The following is a 17,552-nucleotide window of genomic DNA, read 5'->3' as shown; positions in this document are numbered from 1 at the left end:
CGTCACCTCCTCCTCTGGGGATATTCCAAAATCTTTGCCTTCTGGCCCGTTCGTGATCACTTCCAAGATTCCTGGGCGACTGGGGTTTCCTATTCGGGCCCGTTGTGTGATCAGTGCGACCCACTTACTCCACGTAGCATCGGTTGCATGATGTGTAGAGGGGACCCTCCCTTTGAACATCCAGCCCAGCACCGGCCGTCGGGGTGCCAGGAGCAGCTGTGCTTCAGTACCAACCACTTCCAAAGCAGCTCGAACCCCTTCATATGCTGCCAATATCTCCTTCTCAGTTGGAGTGTAGTGGGCCTCGGATCCTCTATATCCCCGACTCCAGAACCCCAGGGGTCGACCTCGAGTCTCCCCTGGTGCTTTCTGCCAGAGGCTCCAGGTAGAGCCATTCTCCCCAGCTGCGGTGTAGAGCACATTCCTTACATCTTGTCCTGCCCGGACTGGCCCAAGGGCTACTGCCTGAACTATCTCCTGTTTAATTTTTTCAAAGGCTTGTTGTTGCTCAGGGCCCCATTTGAAGTCGTTCTTCTTCCTGGTCACTTGATAGAGAGGGCTTACGATCAGGCTGTAATTTGGGATATGCATTCTCCAAAAGCCCACAACGCCTAAGGAAGCTTGTGTTTTCTTTTTGCTAGTTGGTGGGGACATGGCTGTTATTTTGTTGATCACATCCATTGGGGTCTGACGACGTCCATCTTGCCATTTTATTCCTAACAACTGGATCTCCTGTGCAGGTCCCTTGACCTTGCTTTGCTTTATGGCAAAACCGGCCTTCAGAAGGATTTGAATTATTTTCTTCCCTTTCTCAAAAACTTCTTCTGCTGTGTTGCCCCACACAATGATGTCATCAATGAACTGGCAGGTGCTCTGGAGCCTCACCCTGTTCCAGTGCAGTGTGGATCAGTCCATGGCAAATGGTAGTGCTGTGTTTCCACCCCTGGGGCAGTCGGTTCCAGGTGTACTGGATGCCCCTCCAAGTGAAAGCAAACTGTGGCCTGCACTGCCGCCGAAGGGATTGATAAGAACACATTAGCGATATCATATGTGGCGTACCACTTGGCTGCCTTTGACTCCAGTTCTTATTGGAGTTCTAGCATGTCCGGCACGGCAGCACTCAGTGGTAGCGTGACTTCGTTCAGGTCACGGTAGTCTACTGTTAGTCTCCACTCTCCATTAGACTTTCGCACTGGCCATATGGGACTGTTAAAGGGTGAGCGAGTCTTGCTGATCACTCCTTGGCTCTCCAGTCAACGAATCAGCTCATGGATGGGAATCAGAGCCTCTCGGTTGGTGTGATATTGTCGCCGGTGCACTGTTGTGGTAGCGATTGGTACCTGTTGTTCCTCGACCCTCATCAGCCCCACAACAGAAGGGTCCTCCGAGAGACCAGGCAAGGTGGACAGCTGTTTAATTTCCTCCGTCTCCAGGGCAGCTATGCCAAAAGCCCACCGGTACCCTTTTGGGTCCTTGAAAAACCCTCTCCTGAGGTAGTCTATGCCAAGGATGCACGGAGCCTCTGGGCCAGTCACAATGGGGTGCTTCTGCCACTCATTCCCGGTTAGGCTCACTTCGGCCTCCAATACAGTTAACTCTTGGGATCCCCCTGTCACTCCAGAAATACAAATGGGTTCTGCCCCTCTATAGTTTGATGGCATCAGGGTACACTGTGCACCGGTGTCTACGAGAGCCTTATACTCCTGTGGGTCTGATGTGCCAGGCCATCGAATCCACACAGTCCAGTAAACCCGGTTGTCCCTTTCCTCCACCTGGCTGGAGGCAGGGCCCCTCTAGTTCTGGTCATAGTATCCATCTCTCACTTCTTGCAAACGTGAGTCAAGAATTTCTTCATCGCAATTACAATCCAAAGTAAGATCAGCCCTTCTACTCTCTCTGGGGAACTGTTCACTGGGAACTGGACCGTCATGAGACAGGTTTTTCCTGAGAACTGGAGCAGCATTTTTCCTGGAAGAACCCCCTTGTGTCATTGTTTTTCCTTGCAAATCACGTACACGTGCCTCTAGGATCAAGGTAGGTTTTCCATCCCACTGCCTCATGTCCTCTCCGTGGTCAAGCAGGTAAAACCACAGGGTGCCCCGTGGTGTGTACTTTCTATATCCTCTCTCTTGAGCCGAAAAACGCTGACTCCTAATGGCTGAGATACTGGTCCGTACAGGTGGAGAATAGGACATATCCTCTTTGAGTTGCTGGACCTCCCGGGACAGCTTCTCCACAGCCGAGACAAGGGAGGAGGAGACAGTTTCTTTGGAATCCCGAAGTCTGCTAACTAAGACATCCACCGTTGGTGCTTCTTCCTCTTTCCAGGACAGCACTGCCAAGGAACTGGCATACGACGCTGGTGCGCTCCGTACCAACTTCCGCCACATGGGTTGCGTGCACTGGACTTCATCTGGATCTTTGCGTAGTTGCTCATTGTCCAGGTCACTATAAACCACCTCCAGCACGCCTAATTCCCTCAGGTACTGGATACCTCTCTCCATAGTGGTCCACTTGCCTGGGCCATATATAACATCTTCCTTGAAGGGACACCTTTCCTTCACGCCTGACAGCAGTTGCCTCCAGAGGCTGAGGGCCTGTGTCCCTTTTCCAATTGCTTTGTCAATACCCGCTTCCCTAGCAAGGGATCCCAGCTGTTTGGCTTCCTTCCCCTCTAATTCCAGGCTACTGGCCCCATTATCCTAGCATCGGAGCAGCCAGGTAACAATATGCTCGCCTGGACGACGGCTGAAATCTTACCGCATATCTCGCAGCTCATTCAGGGATAGGGTTCAGGTGGTTTCCGTCTCATTTATGAGTTCTTCCTCTTCCTCCTCCCCTCCTCGTGATGGCCCTGCTCTTCCATCATCCTTTTCTAAACGACCTGACCTCCGCTTCAAAGATTTCTTCTTCTGTACAGGGGCGACCGATACCAGCGACGGTTGGTCCTCTGGTTCAGCTGTAGTACCTGTCGCGAGGGTTTGGGTAGCCACAGTGCCTGTCCTTGGGGTTGGAGTAACTGAAGTGCCTGTCGCAGGGTTTTGAATTAGCCACAGTGGTTGTCGTGCGGGTTGAAGTAGCTACAGTGCCTGTCGCTGGGATTTGAGTAGCCACCGTGTCTGTTGCCGGGGTTGATCTCTGGACAGTATTCCTGAATAGTTGTTTAACTCTAAACAAGGCCTGAACCACATTCAGGAGACATAGCAATAGGAACATGCTTGTTTGAACATCCCAAGGATATTCAAAATTCTCAGGGAATATTGTGGACGTCTTCATGAAGAGGATAGAAGAAAAAGGAGTTTCTGAAGATATGGAAGGGAAGGTGAACAAGTGGGAGAAAGTGTCCCATCCTGTCTCCCCCCTAAATTCATCCTCTGAGGTGAAGACGTAAAAAGTGTAATTATTAATAGTTTCCAAAAGATAGCTCCCGAAGAACAGGAATGATGACAGTGCTGAGTACAGGCTTGTGACCAATAATTTTATGATAACATAAACCAGTGTCACGCAGTATAGCAAAGCAATGACCTTAATCCATTTCCCAGAGATGACCAACCCCACATAAAAACTGATAATCAGCAGCATAGACAGCCAGTAGGGTGCTACATACCACAACTCCAAAAACAGATCCAACAACTCTGAGAGCAAATAAACCAACATTGTGAACAGCGAGTACTAAACTGATATAATGAATGCTTACAACAAATTTGTTTTAACCCGTTCGGGTCAGATGTGTCGTTATCTCAACCCTTTGTGCCCCACGTTGGGCGCCAAAAAAGGACTGTCATGGTTTAACCTGGCAGGCAGCCAAATACCACGCAGCCACTCACTCACTCCCCCCGCCCCCACAGTGGGACGGGGAGAGAATCGGAAGGGTAAGAGTGAGAAAAACTCATGGGTTGAGATAAAGACAGTTTAATAGAACAGAAAAAGGGAAAATAATAATGATAATGATAAAATATACAAAATGAGTGATGCACAATGCAATTGCTCACCACCCGTGCTGACCGATAACCAAGTAGCGATCGGTACTTCCTGGATCACGCCTACCGTTCATATACTGAGCATGACGTCACAGGGTATGGAATACCCCATTAGCCAGCTGGGCTGGCTGTCCTGATTATGTTCCCTCCCACCTTGTGTACCTAGCTCAGTCAGTAGGCACGGGAGCTGTCCTTGGACTAGGAGGGCACTTAGCAACAACTGAAAACATCAGTGTGTTATCAACATTCTCCTCGTACTAAATCCAAAACACAGCACTAGGAAGAAATTTAACCCTATCCCAGCCGAAACCAGGACACTCTCATATTTACAGCTTTTGAAGGCATTTTCGGACAGTAAACATGCCTAGTACAACAGAGTCTCAGAACTGTTCTTTGCCCTGCTGTGGTCCCTTTACAGCTATTCCAGCAGCAGGAGAGGAACAAATAATAAAAATGGATCCAGGGCAGAAATTAGTTTCATGGGGAGTTTCCATGGGCAGAGGTGATAGAATGTTTTTTTTACCTCACCATAGAATTGAGCTTTGCCAGTAGAGGAATCTTAATGCATTTGTTCTTGTTTTTCAGATGTTTTGCAGCCCTTCTTTCACTAGTCTGACAATTTGCCTATTCTGTAGACTGAAATTCAGCAGGTGTGGAACTAATTTAAAGTCATCTTTCAAATTCTCCTTCCGTTCTTTAATTCCTGCAGAGGCAGAATCAGACAGAAAGGTGCTATTGTTTCCTGGTGAAGGAAGAACTTGGGCTTTTTATTTGCGGTCAGGATAGCACTTCATACTCTAGGGATAAATATTACCCTCAGTGATACCAACAAAATCATCATATCAGCGAGGTCTCTAATGAATAACTGAGAGCAGAATAAAGTTCTGGTTATTATGTTCTCATTCGTATCAGTCTAAATCTGATTGCTTTGATGGAATGAAGCAGAGTTGCATAACAGTGTTGCTGATATGAGTCCAATAGTTAGACTTTGTGCTTGATTTCATTTATAGAAAAGTCCCTTCAGAAGTATGCAGAATCATGAGCCCTGGTGACTTTAACCAGTTCACTTTCAATTCTTTTCCGCTGTAGTGGTCCTGATCAGAAGAAAATTGTACATTGAGGAGCTTGTGATCCACAGTACAGTTAACGTGAGTGGGCCCAGGCCTATGCTGCATATACAGCATGGCCTTCAGGCCTGTGTTGTGCTGCATAAATTCCTGGACACAGGATAAACTTAGCCACCTCATTGTAACAGAGGAGCCTGCAGGCAGCTCCCACTTAGTATTGGTGACTAAGCGACCTGTGTGTCCTGCCTTTATCGAAAGGTGTAGCAAAAAGTTCTCATGCAAACATTGCTTCTGTTTGACAGGAGAAATGATGAATAGAATTGCTTTCTTGTAAGAAAAATGCTATAATAGCTTGAATGACCAAAATAGGAGAACCTCTTCTACTGATGGGGGTCTGCATGGCGTGCTATGCATGGGTTGGAGTCCTGTTTGATGCTACACCACTCGGGGTTCCCAGCATCTAAAGGGATATAAGTTTATCTATACTATTGTCTCCTTATAGTGTTAGCTCTAATAGCATTGTTAATGATGCCTTACAGAGTCTGAGTGCCTTTCTTACTGGGATCATCATGGACCAGCACCTCCCAATGCAAAACAGCTGCTTACATAATTTGATCTTGTATCAGGTGTACATGGCAAGGTTTGGCGGGGGCAGGCGGGTGGGCTGCAGGGATGGCCTCTGTGGGAAGAGGTCTGTGGCTGTCCTGTGCTGGACACAGCTAGTTCCAGCTGGCTTGGCAGCAGACCCACTGCAGGCCAAAGCTGAGCCAATCGGCAAAGTTTGTGGCACCTCTGTGAAAACATATTTAAGAAAGAACAAAAAATGCCAAACAGGCAGAGGATGAGGGAACAAAAAGTGAGAGATAGCAGAGGGAACACCAAGGTCATTCTTGGAGGAGGTGCCCCATGGTGGAGCAGATATTCCCTGCAGCCCATGGAGGACCCATGCCAGAGCAGATGGATATTTCCTGATGGAACTGTGGCCCATGGAGAACCCATGCCAGAGCAGATTTTTCTGGACAGGAACTGCAGCCTGTGGAGATACCACACTGGAGGAGGTAAAATGTGAGAGGGAAGGAGCAGCAGAGAGAAACCACTATGTGCAGACCATAACTCCACCATCCCCCCTGTCCCGCACCACTCAGGGGGTGAGGGGTGGTGGTGGTAGAGAAGTTTGGAGTGAAGCTGAGCCTGGGAAAGGGGGGAGGCAAGGTGTTGTTTTAACGTTTGTCTTTTTGTTTCTCACTACCCAAATCTATTTTAATTGGCAATAAGTTAAATTAATTTTCCCTAAGTCGAGTCTGTTTTGCCCACAACAGTAATTGGTAAACAATCTCCCTGTCTTTATCTCGACCCACAAGTTTTCTTATCCTATTTCCCTCCCCCCTGTCCTGTTGAGAAGGGTGAGAGAGCAGCTGGGTGGGTGTTTGGCTGTTAGCCAAGGCTAACCCATCACAGATCTGAATGTTGATACCAAAACATAAACTCTCTAGAACTGTGAAACTGTATTAACTCTTATGAAACAGTCCATTGTTACTGGTTGTTTTCATTTTCAGAATGTAATAGTAAAAATGATGTCTTGGTAACCAGCTGCCACCAGGACTGTAGGCAGTTGTCAGTTCCTTTTGTCTCTTCCTCAGTCACTAGGAAATAATACCCTGTGCTTCAATCTGTGTGGTCTAATAAGCAAACATGAATGTTGTTATGCAATTTATTTACTTAAACAACCTCTTTAATTGGTTGTGTCACCAAAATAATAAAAGATTATTAGAGATGCAAGAGGCTACATCTTCAACTTTTGTCTCAAATGCTCTGTACAGCTCAATAAAACAGGTTTTGGTTGGGGGAAATCTAAACTATAGTAGAATAATCTGAAGTCTGATATAATGTGTCCCAGGTGCCAGTGGTCCAAAAAGCCCATATATACTTTGTGCTGAAAGGAGCAAAAGCTATTTCCATTTTTCAGGGCTTAAATCTTGCAGAAGCAGCTTGGATATGGTGGCTGTAAGAATCATTTGTATGGCTCAAAACAGAAACTTCCTGTAGCAGATGAGATATTGACTTTGGGCTGCTCTGTGCTAGCTGTCTTAGATGATGAGACCCATGCATTTCATTTTTCTTAGCTTGAATTCAGTATTTTGAATACTGTTACATTAGGTTCAGTGGTTTCTTGTTATGCCAATAACTAAAGCAGAACAATAAGATAATTTTCAAAGTTACATTTTATTAGGAAGTTAGAATAATTTAAAAACAAAACCTTACATACAAACACATAAATTCTTTAAAAAAATAACAAGTTGTGTGAATTCAGTTTCTTATTAACATAAATAGAAAGCATTTGTGGTTGGATAAAGTATAAGAATCTGATTTATTTAAAAGACAAGATCTGTATGCCAGAAAACGTATGGCTTCAAATGTATGCAAACCCATTTCATATAGTTCAAAATGACAGTGGCTTACATTGAATTATATTGGAACACTAAAAGTGATTTGGTTATTGCCAAGGATGACAAATATATTCATTACAGTAAAAGCACACAAAAAATTGTCATCAAAATGTTAGAGTTTCTCAGAGAGATTAGTCATCATGAATAATTGCTCTTAACCTGTAGGATATTACTAACAGCTAATACTTTTTTCTTTATTATTTCAAAATATTTATAACTTCATTTTAAAAAATCATTCTGTACCAAATACAAAGCATTCACTGAATGCAGATTTCAGATAACGCAATATTGAATTTTAATTGTGCCCCTTTACTTTCCTCTTCTATCTATATGCCAGAAAGATTTAAAAAAAGAAAAAGTGTTAAATCTGTGCAAAATGAGAAATCTTTATATGAAACCTGATACCTCATGCAAAAGTGCTGGGGGGAGGTCTAAGAAGCCCTGAGTCAACAGCTTCATTGCAAAGGTGAGGAACATGAGTGCTCTGAGTTCTTTCTATACATTGGTGAACATTCAAATCAGTCCAGTATTTGCTTAAAACATATTTTAAAATAGGCAGTTTGCAGTATCTTCTATGTACTTAATTCCTTTCAGCAGAACGTGTTTAATACTCATTTTAATTTGTCAGGATAGCCTGAAGAGAAATGGATTTATTCCATCTCTAGAATATAAGAAAGAGGAAAATACTGTAATTATTTGTATTTTTTATCACTTTACATTAAAAAATGCAGTTACTGTAAGGGTATGTGGAAGGAGTATCTGCTCCTTTAAGGGTATATGGTCAAGGACCATTTTAATGCAAAAAGGGATAATAAGAAAAGGAGGAAGCCATAAACAAGAACATACAGGAACACAAACCTGACCAACAAATGATTAAGGAGGCAGTGATAAGAACCACACCTGGTCAGTCACACTAATTGATGAGGGCATGAGTGAGTGTGAGAATGTTTATTCCAGCAAGGTTATCTGATCAGGGTTGGGAATCTAAGGGAAAAAGGGGAAACTAGAAATAAAAATATACAGAGACACAGACCTGACAAAACAAACACGGAGACAAGAAACAAACCTCGCCAGTCACGCTAATTGATGGGCTATCAGGAAACTACAGGTGCCATTTCCAGGAAGACCAACTTTAACTTTGCAAGTGATGAGATTGTAAACTAGGGGAGATCAGGGACACTGGACTGGGATGGGTGAGGGAATCTATAGAACTATTTAAACCCATGAAGAGATGTGCAGGGAAAGGGGGAGCAGAGCGGAACAAAGACAGGGGTAGACAGAAAAAGGTATAAAAAGGGCTGGTCAGTATGCTTGTCTGTCTGAGCTCTGTGCCTAATGACTGCAGTCTGTCTGATCTTCTTATATCTTCTCATTAAATCTTTTCTTAACTATCTCTCTGTGTAATCTCACTCTTGATCATGTGTGTATGTGTGATGCAAGGACTAAGTGCCAGGTAGTGGTGAGACTTGTATGTGAGTGAAATTTGGTGCCAGCTACTGGGCACCCCTGGCCTGTGGTGTCAGCTACTGGAGCAAGTAGTGGTCTCTGCCTCTAGCCACTGGGGCGGGTATGGTGTGTGTCCCAAAAAAAAAGCTACTGGAGAGGACTGGCGTGACTGAGGGGCTCAGTGCCAGTGGCTGGAACGAGACCACGGGTCACAGCCCATGTGCCTGGTGCCAATGTTTGGCAGGGGCTGAGTGTCTGTATCTTCCCCAAACCTGGTGTGCATGGGGTGGGGGTGGGGGGGGGTGCGTGTGTATTCGCTAGCAAACTTCAAGCTGGACTAGCCGGAGAGTAGGGGGGCCTTAGGTCCAGATTGGGGTATGAGGCGGGCAAAGGTCTGTGCTGGTATGCCCGGGGGAGTTGCGAATGTGGAGTACATGTGGGACAACTGTGTGAGTGAGTGTGCGTTTGATAGTGAGCATCAAGCTGGACTAGCTGGTGAGTAAGGGACCCATGAAGCAGGTAAGAGGGCTCAGGATCCGGGCAGGTGTACAGGGCGGACAGAGGGGGGGGTGCCAGTAGAATCATAGAATCATAGAATCATTAAGGTTGGAAAAGACCTCTAAGATCATCGAGTCCAACCGTCAACCCAACACCACCATGCCCACTACACCATGTCCCTAAGGGCCTCATCTACACGTCTTTTAAATACTTCCAGGGATGGTGACTCCACCACTTCCCTGGGCAGCCTGTTCCAAGGCCTGACCACTCTTTCAGTAAAGAAATTTCTCCTAATGTCCAGTCTAAACCTCCCTTGGCGCAACTTGAGGCCATTTCCTCTCGTCCTATCGCTAGTTACTTGGCAGAAGAGACCAACACCCACCTCACCACAACCTCCTTTCAGGTAGTTGTAGAGCGCAATGAGGTCTCCCCTCAGCCTCCTCTTCTCCAGGCTAAACGGTCCCAGTTCCCTCAGCCGCTCCTCATAAGACTTGTTCTCGAGACCCTTCACCAGCTTTGTTGCCCTTCTCTGGACACGATCCAGCACCTCCATGTCCTTCTTGTAGTGAGGGGCCCAAACCTGAACACAGTATTCGAGGTGTGGCCTCACCAGTGCCGAGTACAGGGGCACGATCACCTCCCTGCTCCTGCTGGCCACACTATTCCTGATACAGGCCAGGATGCCGTTGGCCTTCTTGGCCATCTGGGCACACTGCTGGCTCATGTTCAGCTGGCTGTCAACCAGCACCCCCAGGTCCTTTTCCTCTGGGCAGCTTTCCAGCCACTCTTTCCCTGTAGCGTTGCATGGGGTTGTTGTGGCCGAAGTGCAGGACCCGGCACTTGGCCTTGTTGAACCTCATACAGTTGGCCTCAGCCCATCGATCCAGCCTGTCCAGGTCCCTCTGCAGAGCCTTCCTACCCTCCAGCAGATCAACACTCCCGCCCAGCTTGGTCTCGTCTGCAGACTTACTGAGGGAGCACTCGATCCCCTCATCCAGATCATTGATAAAGATATTGAACAAGACCGGCCCTAGTACTGAGCCCTGGGGAACACCGCTCGTGACCGGCCGCCAACTGGATTTAACTCCGTTGACCACAACTCTCTGGGCTCGGCCGTCCAGCCAGTTTTTTACCCAGCGAAGAGTGTAACTGTCTAAGCCGTGAGCCGCCAGCTTCTCTAGGAGAATGCCGTGGGAGACAGTGTCAAAGGCTTTACTGAAGTCCAGGTAGACCACATCCACTGCCTTTCCCTCATCCACTAGGCGGGTCACCTGGTCATAGAAGGAGATCAGGTTGGTCAAGCAGGACCTGCCTTCCATGAACCCGTGCTGGCTGGGCCTGATCCCCTGGTTGTCCCAGACATGCCTTGTGAGCACCCTCAAGACGAACCGCTCCATAATCTTCCCCGGCACCGAGGTCAGGCTGACAGGCCTGTAGTTCCCCGGATCCTCCTTCCGGCCCTTCTTGTAGATGGGCATCACATTGGCAAGCCTCCAGTCGTCCGGGACCTCCCCTGTTAACCAGGACTGCTGGTAAATGATAGAGAGTGGCTTGGCAAGCTCCTCCGCCAGCTCCCTCAGCACCCTCGGGTGGATCCCATCCGGCCCCATAGACTTGTGAGCATCCAGGTGGCATAGCAGGTCGTTAACTGCTTCCTCTTGGATTATGGGGGGTTAAAGACAGTTTAATAAGTAAAGCAAAAGCTGCACATGCAAGCAAAGCAAAACAAGGAGTTCATTCACTACTTCCCATCAGCAGGCAGGTGTTCAGCCATCTCCAAACAAGCAGGGCTCCATCACATGTGATGGTTCCTTGGGAATATTTTGTCTGCCTCTTCATCCTGGTTGGGTGGTCTATAACAGACTCCCAGCAGGATATCTGCCTTGTTGGCCTTCCCCCTCATCCTTACCCACAAGCACTCGACCTCATCATCACTACCATTGAGCCCTAGACAGTCAAAGCACTCCCTAACATACAGGGCTACTCCACCGCCTCTCCTTCCTCGCCTGTCCCTTCTGAAGAGCTTATAGCCATCCATTGCAGCACTCCAATCGTGAGACTCATCCCACCATGTTTCCGTGATGGCGACTAAGTCATAGCTATCCTGCTGCACAATGGCTTCCAGCTCCTTCTGTTTGCCGCCCATGCTGTGTGCATTGGTGTAGATGCACTTGAGCTGGGCTACCGATTTCACCCCCAACATTGGCTTGCCACCCCTAGGCTCTTCTCTAGTGAGCCTGGTTTTATCCCCTTCCCCCTTCGAACCTAGTTTAAAGCCCTCTCGCTGAGCCCCTCCAACTCATACGTGAGAATCCTTTTCCCCCTGTGGGACAGCTGAACTCCATCTGTCGCCAGCAGGCCCGGTGCCGTGTAAACCTCCCCCTGGTCAAAGAAGCCAAAATTCCGCCGATGGCTCCAGCCCCTGAGCCACGTGTTGATCCAATGAGTTTTCCTGTTCCTTTCAGTATTCTTCCCTGCCACTGAAGGGATCGAGGAAAACACTACCTGTGCTCCTGATCCTTCCACCCTTCGCCCCAGTGCCCTGAAGTCCCTTTTGATCACTTGCGGACTTCTCTCTGCAACCTCCTCACTGCCAGCCTGTATAACCAATAGCGGGTAGTAATCGGAGGGCCGTACCAGACTAGGGATTTTCCTAGTAATATGTCCTTAACCTGGGCCCCAGGGAGGCAGCAGACTTCCCTGTGGGATGGGTCTGGCCGGCATATTGGGCCCTCTGTCCCCCTCAGAAGGGAATCACCTATGACAATTACCCTCCTTTTTTTCTTAGCAGAGGCAGTCATAATGCGTGGGGCTGACTGACTCGCCCTGGGCAACCCCCTGGATGGACCTTCATCTACATCCTCATTTGTCTGGCCCTCAAGTTCCAGGGCCCCATATCTGTTGTGTAAGGGCAACTGGGAAAGTTGAGGTGGGGTACTCGAGGGATCCGTGAATTTGTGTGTGCTTGTGAATCTAGTGTGTTGTGTGTGTGCCTTCACTAGTGACCTTCTATCTCTACCAGCCAAAGAGGAGGAAGGGGACTTGGCTGTATATACTTATGTTTTATGTGAGTCCTATATGTCGGTGCTGTTGAAGGCAGCACCTTGTCTGTGGCAGTCTGTGTAACTGGCCATGTCAGTGTCCTCTGTGTCTGTCTGTCTCTGGGATGCGTGCTCAGTTTTTGTCCTGGTTTCGGCTGGGATAGAGTTAAATTTCTTCCTAGTGCTGTGTTTTGGATTTAGTATGAGGAGAATGTTGATAAAACACTGATGTTTTCAGTTGTTGCTAAGTACCCTGCTAGTCAAGGACATTCAGGGAGAACAGCCGGGACAGCTAGCCCAGCTGGCCAACGGGGTATTCCATACCATTTGACATCATGCTCAGTATATGAATGGTAGGCATGTTCCAGGAAGTAGCAATCGCTACTTGGTCATCGGTCAGCGTGGGTGGTGAGCAATTGCATTGTGCATCACTCATTTTGTATATTCTATCATTATCATCATCATCATGATGATGTAGTGGATACAGTTTGTTAAGATTTGTTGCTTAAAAGTTAGGTAACTAGCAGGTATTGTGTCTGTAGGTATGCAGATAAATTGTGTATCTTGGAAGCATTGTTAAGAAAGGAACAGTGAAGAGACATGAGATTCTTTGGTTGAAATGATGTACATGGGTTAGGAATGCTTCATGAATAGATAGGCCGCACATTCAGGAAAGCAGCAGCTGCGTCCCTCAGCCTGGGCTGAGACCCTAGGGCACCGGAGCACCAGACTGGGCTCCAGTGGCTGGGCGGGAGGAGTCCTGGGCTGGAGCTGCTGGAGGAGGCAGCCGCTCTTAACATCCTTTAACAATTACCATGTTGGATTTTAAATGAGATGGCCATACAGCTTTTAAGAAGTGCCATAAGATCTTTACTAGTCCAAATTTGTCAGGACTTTCTCATGTTTCACATCTTTTTAAAAAAACAAAATTTCTCCTGCAATAACTCAGCAGTATGATACTAAAATCACACCCATTCAGTGGGGATTCAAGGGAAGAAGTGTTGCCTATATAATTACAAAAAACACTGTGTGAATTCCTAGGGGTCTCCTAAGAAAAGCAAAGTGTGTTTATGCTTACCTAAACAGGATCCTGCCTGGAACAAAATATCATCAATAGCAGTGTCACTTTGTTGTGGTTTAACTCCAGCCGGCAACTAAGCACCACACAGCCGCTCGCTCACTCCCCCTCCAGTGGGATGGGGAAGAGAATCAGAAGGGTAAAAGTGAGAAAACTCATGGGTTGAGATAAAGACAGTTTAATAGGTAAAGCAAAAGCTGCACACGCAAGCAAAGCAAAACAAGGAGTTCATTCACTACTTCCCATCAGCAGGCAGGTGTTCAGCCATCTCCAAGCAAGCAGGGCTCCATCACACGTGACGGTTCCTTGGGAAGACAAATGCCATCACTCCGAACGTCCCCCCTTCCTCCTTCTTCCCTGCAGCTTTTTATTGCTGAGCATGTTGTCATATGGTATGGAATATCCCTTTGGTCTGTTGGGGTCAGCTGTCCTGGTTGTGTCCCCTCCCAACTTCTTGTGCACCCCCAGCCTACTTGCTGGTGGGGCAGTGTGTGAAGTAGAAAAGGCCTTGACACTTTGTAAGCACTGTTCAGCAATAGCTAAAACATCCCTGTGTTATCAATCAACACTGTTTTGGTCACAAACCCAAAACATAGCACCATACAAGCTACTGTGAAGAAAATTAATTCTATCCCAGCCAAAACCAGTACACTCACCTACCCTAGTAGTGTGGTCTCCTTTTCGTCCAGTGTAAGAAGTGGGAGTTTGACCCCTTCTCCTGTGCCAACTCCAACAATCTCTCTTTTGGGTAAACACACACTCATCTTTTTCAAAAACACATTCCCCAAGATAGGGTGGCAATAGATCTATAATGAAAGGTCATTGTTTACAACTGCAAATATATTAGACACACATATGGAGAGATCATATAAATAATTTATTGCATTCACTCACCTATTGAGATCCCTTATATCTACCTAGAAATACTCACAGTAGCAATGAGCCTATAAAAGTTAGCTTCAAACTGAAATACCAGATTTAATTTCATTTTCTTCACAGCTTTGGGGGAAATCTGTGTCCTAGTCTGTCTCTCTAACATGTATTAATTTTTTTTAAAACACCTCTTGGAGTTTATCATCTCATCAGAGCTCTTATTCTGCAATGGGCTCTACTAGCCTAATTTTCTTCAGCATTGTTGCACCCCAAAAAGTTTAATGATCTCCTGTATGTGTAACATCTACATTCATTGATCTTGTCACAGTTCAGGGTTTTTGTGATCTGAAATCAAACAGCCACATTTAGCTTTCCTATGTTCCCTTGTCATCAGATTCTAATATCACATATAACAGAACACAGAGCTGCATTTTCTAGAGTATTTTCAGAGTTTCAATTATATTAGGTGATGCAGAAGAGAGGAAGTTTAGAATTCAGATGCTCGACTAAGAAAATGAGGAAGTGTCTGTAAGCTCTTCTGCTATAACTTGTAGTTCAGGAATAAACACTGTAAGTTGCTTTCTTCTTGTGAAAAGGAGGAAGCCTTTATGCCTCACACACTCTGGGGTACTGTGCATTTTTTGCTGCTATCAGTGACAAGTCCCAGTATGACTATACATCCAAGTATCAGTTTTGCACTTTTGGTTCCTTTTTAAAATTCCTTAGGAACTATAGAAGGGCAAACCCTGAAAATTACTCAATACTGTTGTTGGGTGCTTTTTCCTCCCCCCAAACCCAAGCTGAACAGCTCAAATGTCCTTAGCTATCCTATCCTTACAACCTCCTTTTTGTCCCTGGGAAAATAAATTTGAAAGAGTAATGCAGAGAGATGGCCCACAGAAATGGCGCCTGGAGCACCTCCTTCCCCTCCTTCTTCACTAACCTTTGTGTCTGCACACACATTTTTTTCTCACTCCTCTCTCTCACAACTGCTGCACAGCATTTTTTACCCTTTCTTAAATATGTTATCACAGAGGCGCTACCAGCTTTGCTCATTGGCTCAGATTTGGCCAGTGGTGGGTCTGTTATGGAGCCGACTGGAACTGGCTCTGTCTGGCATGGGGGCAGCCCCTGATCTCTTGTCACCTGCAGCCCCCACCGCTCCCAAAACCTTGCCACATAAACCCAATACAATATCATAGAGCAGGAGGATGGAAATGCTAAGCATCATTCACAGTGCTCATCTGGGTTTTTTAAAGATTAAGAACAGTGTCCAAGATGTCTTATTTGACTACACATTAATTCTGCCATGGAAAAAATAAGTCACTCGCAATATGAAATATACAATCAATAAAGCAAAAAAAAATGCAAAGAAACCACTGAAACTGTGTAAGATTCCTAGCTACCTTTCTCCCAAGGTTGACACAGATCTGTTTAAATTAGAAAAGATACAATAAGGTTTATTTTGTGAAAATATTGCTGGCAGTTTTCTTTGCATAAGTACTGCAAACCATCTGTCTAACCATTGGAGTTATGACCATAATTTGGGAGGGGCTTTTCAAAACAATTCCTTTGTGATGAGGTCTGAGTTAGTGGCTGGACACAGATAAATGTCACTTGTAATGGTTTAATATTCTGGAACAACTGTAACCACTTAGGTTACAAATTTGAGGTTTAATATTGATTTAGTTTCATGCTGATACAAAAAGTTTGTTAAAAGTGCTGTATGCATTATTTAATAAGTCCTCTTAAACAGGGTCAGTGACACCTTCAATATTGTAGTTATACAGGATTTTGCTAGATTGCTTTGCTATGTAGTATTTATTTACCCATCTGGTTATGAAACAGCCTGAGATGTAACTACACTTAAACCTTTGAAGAATGTATGGATTATGCTTCCCAGCATGGAGCAATTTTCAAAACCATTTTACATTCAGCACTACTAATCCTGGTAAAAGGGATTATCTATTTTGCAAACTGTTACAGGTATAGACCTTGGCAGTACCCCAGCACATCATACACAACAGCTCAGTGTATAGTGCCCTAAAATTGGCCTTGGATTTTTTCTGTAGAGCTGCTTTCTTAGCCTTAAGGCTTAACATAACAAGAATAATTTCCTAATTTGTAAGGTCATTCTCAAGAAACAGGTGCAATCTATGAAAAAATGGTAGCATGTCTTAGAATAAATAATACAATAAATAATGATGTTGGGTAGATGTCATTCATCAGACTAGTGTCCTGGTTTCGGCTGGGATAGGGTTAAATTTCTTCCTAGTGCTGTGTTTTGGATTTAGTACGAGGAGAATGTTGATAACACACTGATGTTTTCAGTTGTTGCTAAGTGCCCTCCTAGTCCAAGGACAGCTCCCGTGCCTACTGACTGAGCTAGGTACACAAGATGGGAGGGAACATAATCAGGACAGCCAGCCCAGCTGGCCAATGGGGTATTCCATACCATGTGACGTCATGCTCAGTATATGAAGGGTAGGCGTGATCCAGGAAGTACCGATCGCTACTTGGTTATCGGTCAGTGCGGGTGGTGAGCAATTGCATTTGCATCACTCATTTTGTATATTCTATCATTATTTATTATCATTATTCTCCCTTTTCTGTTCTATTAAACTGTCTTTATCTCAACCCACGAGTTTTTCTCACTCTTACCCTTCCGATTCTCTCCCCGTCCCATTGGGGGGCGGGGGGAGTGAGTGAGCGGCTGCGTGGTATTTGGCTGCCTGCCAGGTTAAACCACGACAGTCCTTTTTTTGGCGCCCAACGTGGGGCTCGAAGGGTTGAGATAACGATAGATCTGACCAAAGTGTGTTAAGGCAAAATTGTTATAAGCATCCATTATATTGATTGGTCACAATGTTGATGTATTGGCTGTCAAAGTTGTGGGGCTGGCTCTCAATGTTGGGTCATGTAATACCTTGCTTGCAGTATATGTTCCCTTTTGTGCTGTTTATCATTATTCGGAACTGGGCCAAGATTATCATTTTGTTGCTGTTTTATGAGGTGATAAAATCATTGGTCGTAAGTCTAATCTGGTATCTGTACTCGGCACTGCCGTCATTTCTGTACCTCGGGAACCACCTCTTAGAAATTATTGGTAATTGCACTTGTTT

The sequence above is a fragment of the Calonectris borealis genome, chromosome W, assembly GCF_964195595.1.
Source record: "Calonectris borealis chromosome W, bCalBor7.hap1.2, whole genome shotgun sequence".
In the NCBI taxonomy this organism is placed as follows: domain Eukaryota; kingdom Metazoa; phylum Chordata; class Aves; order Procellariiformes; family Procellariidae; genus Calonectris; species Calonectris borealis.
The sequence above is the reverse complement of the archived record's forward strand: the minus strand, read 5'-3'. Positions refer to the sequence as shown.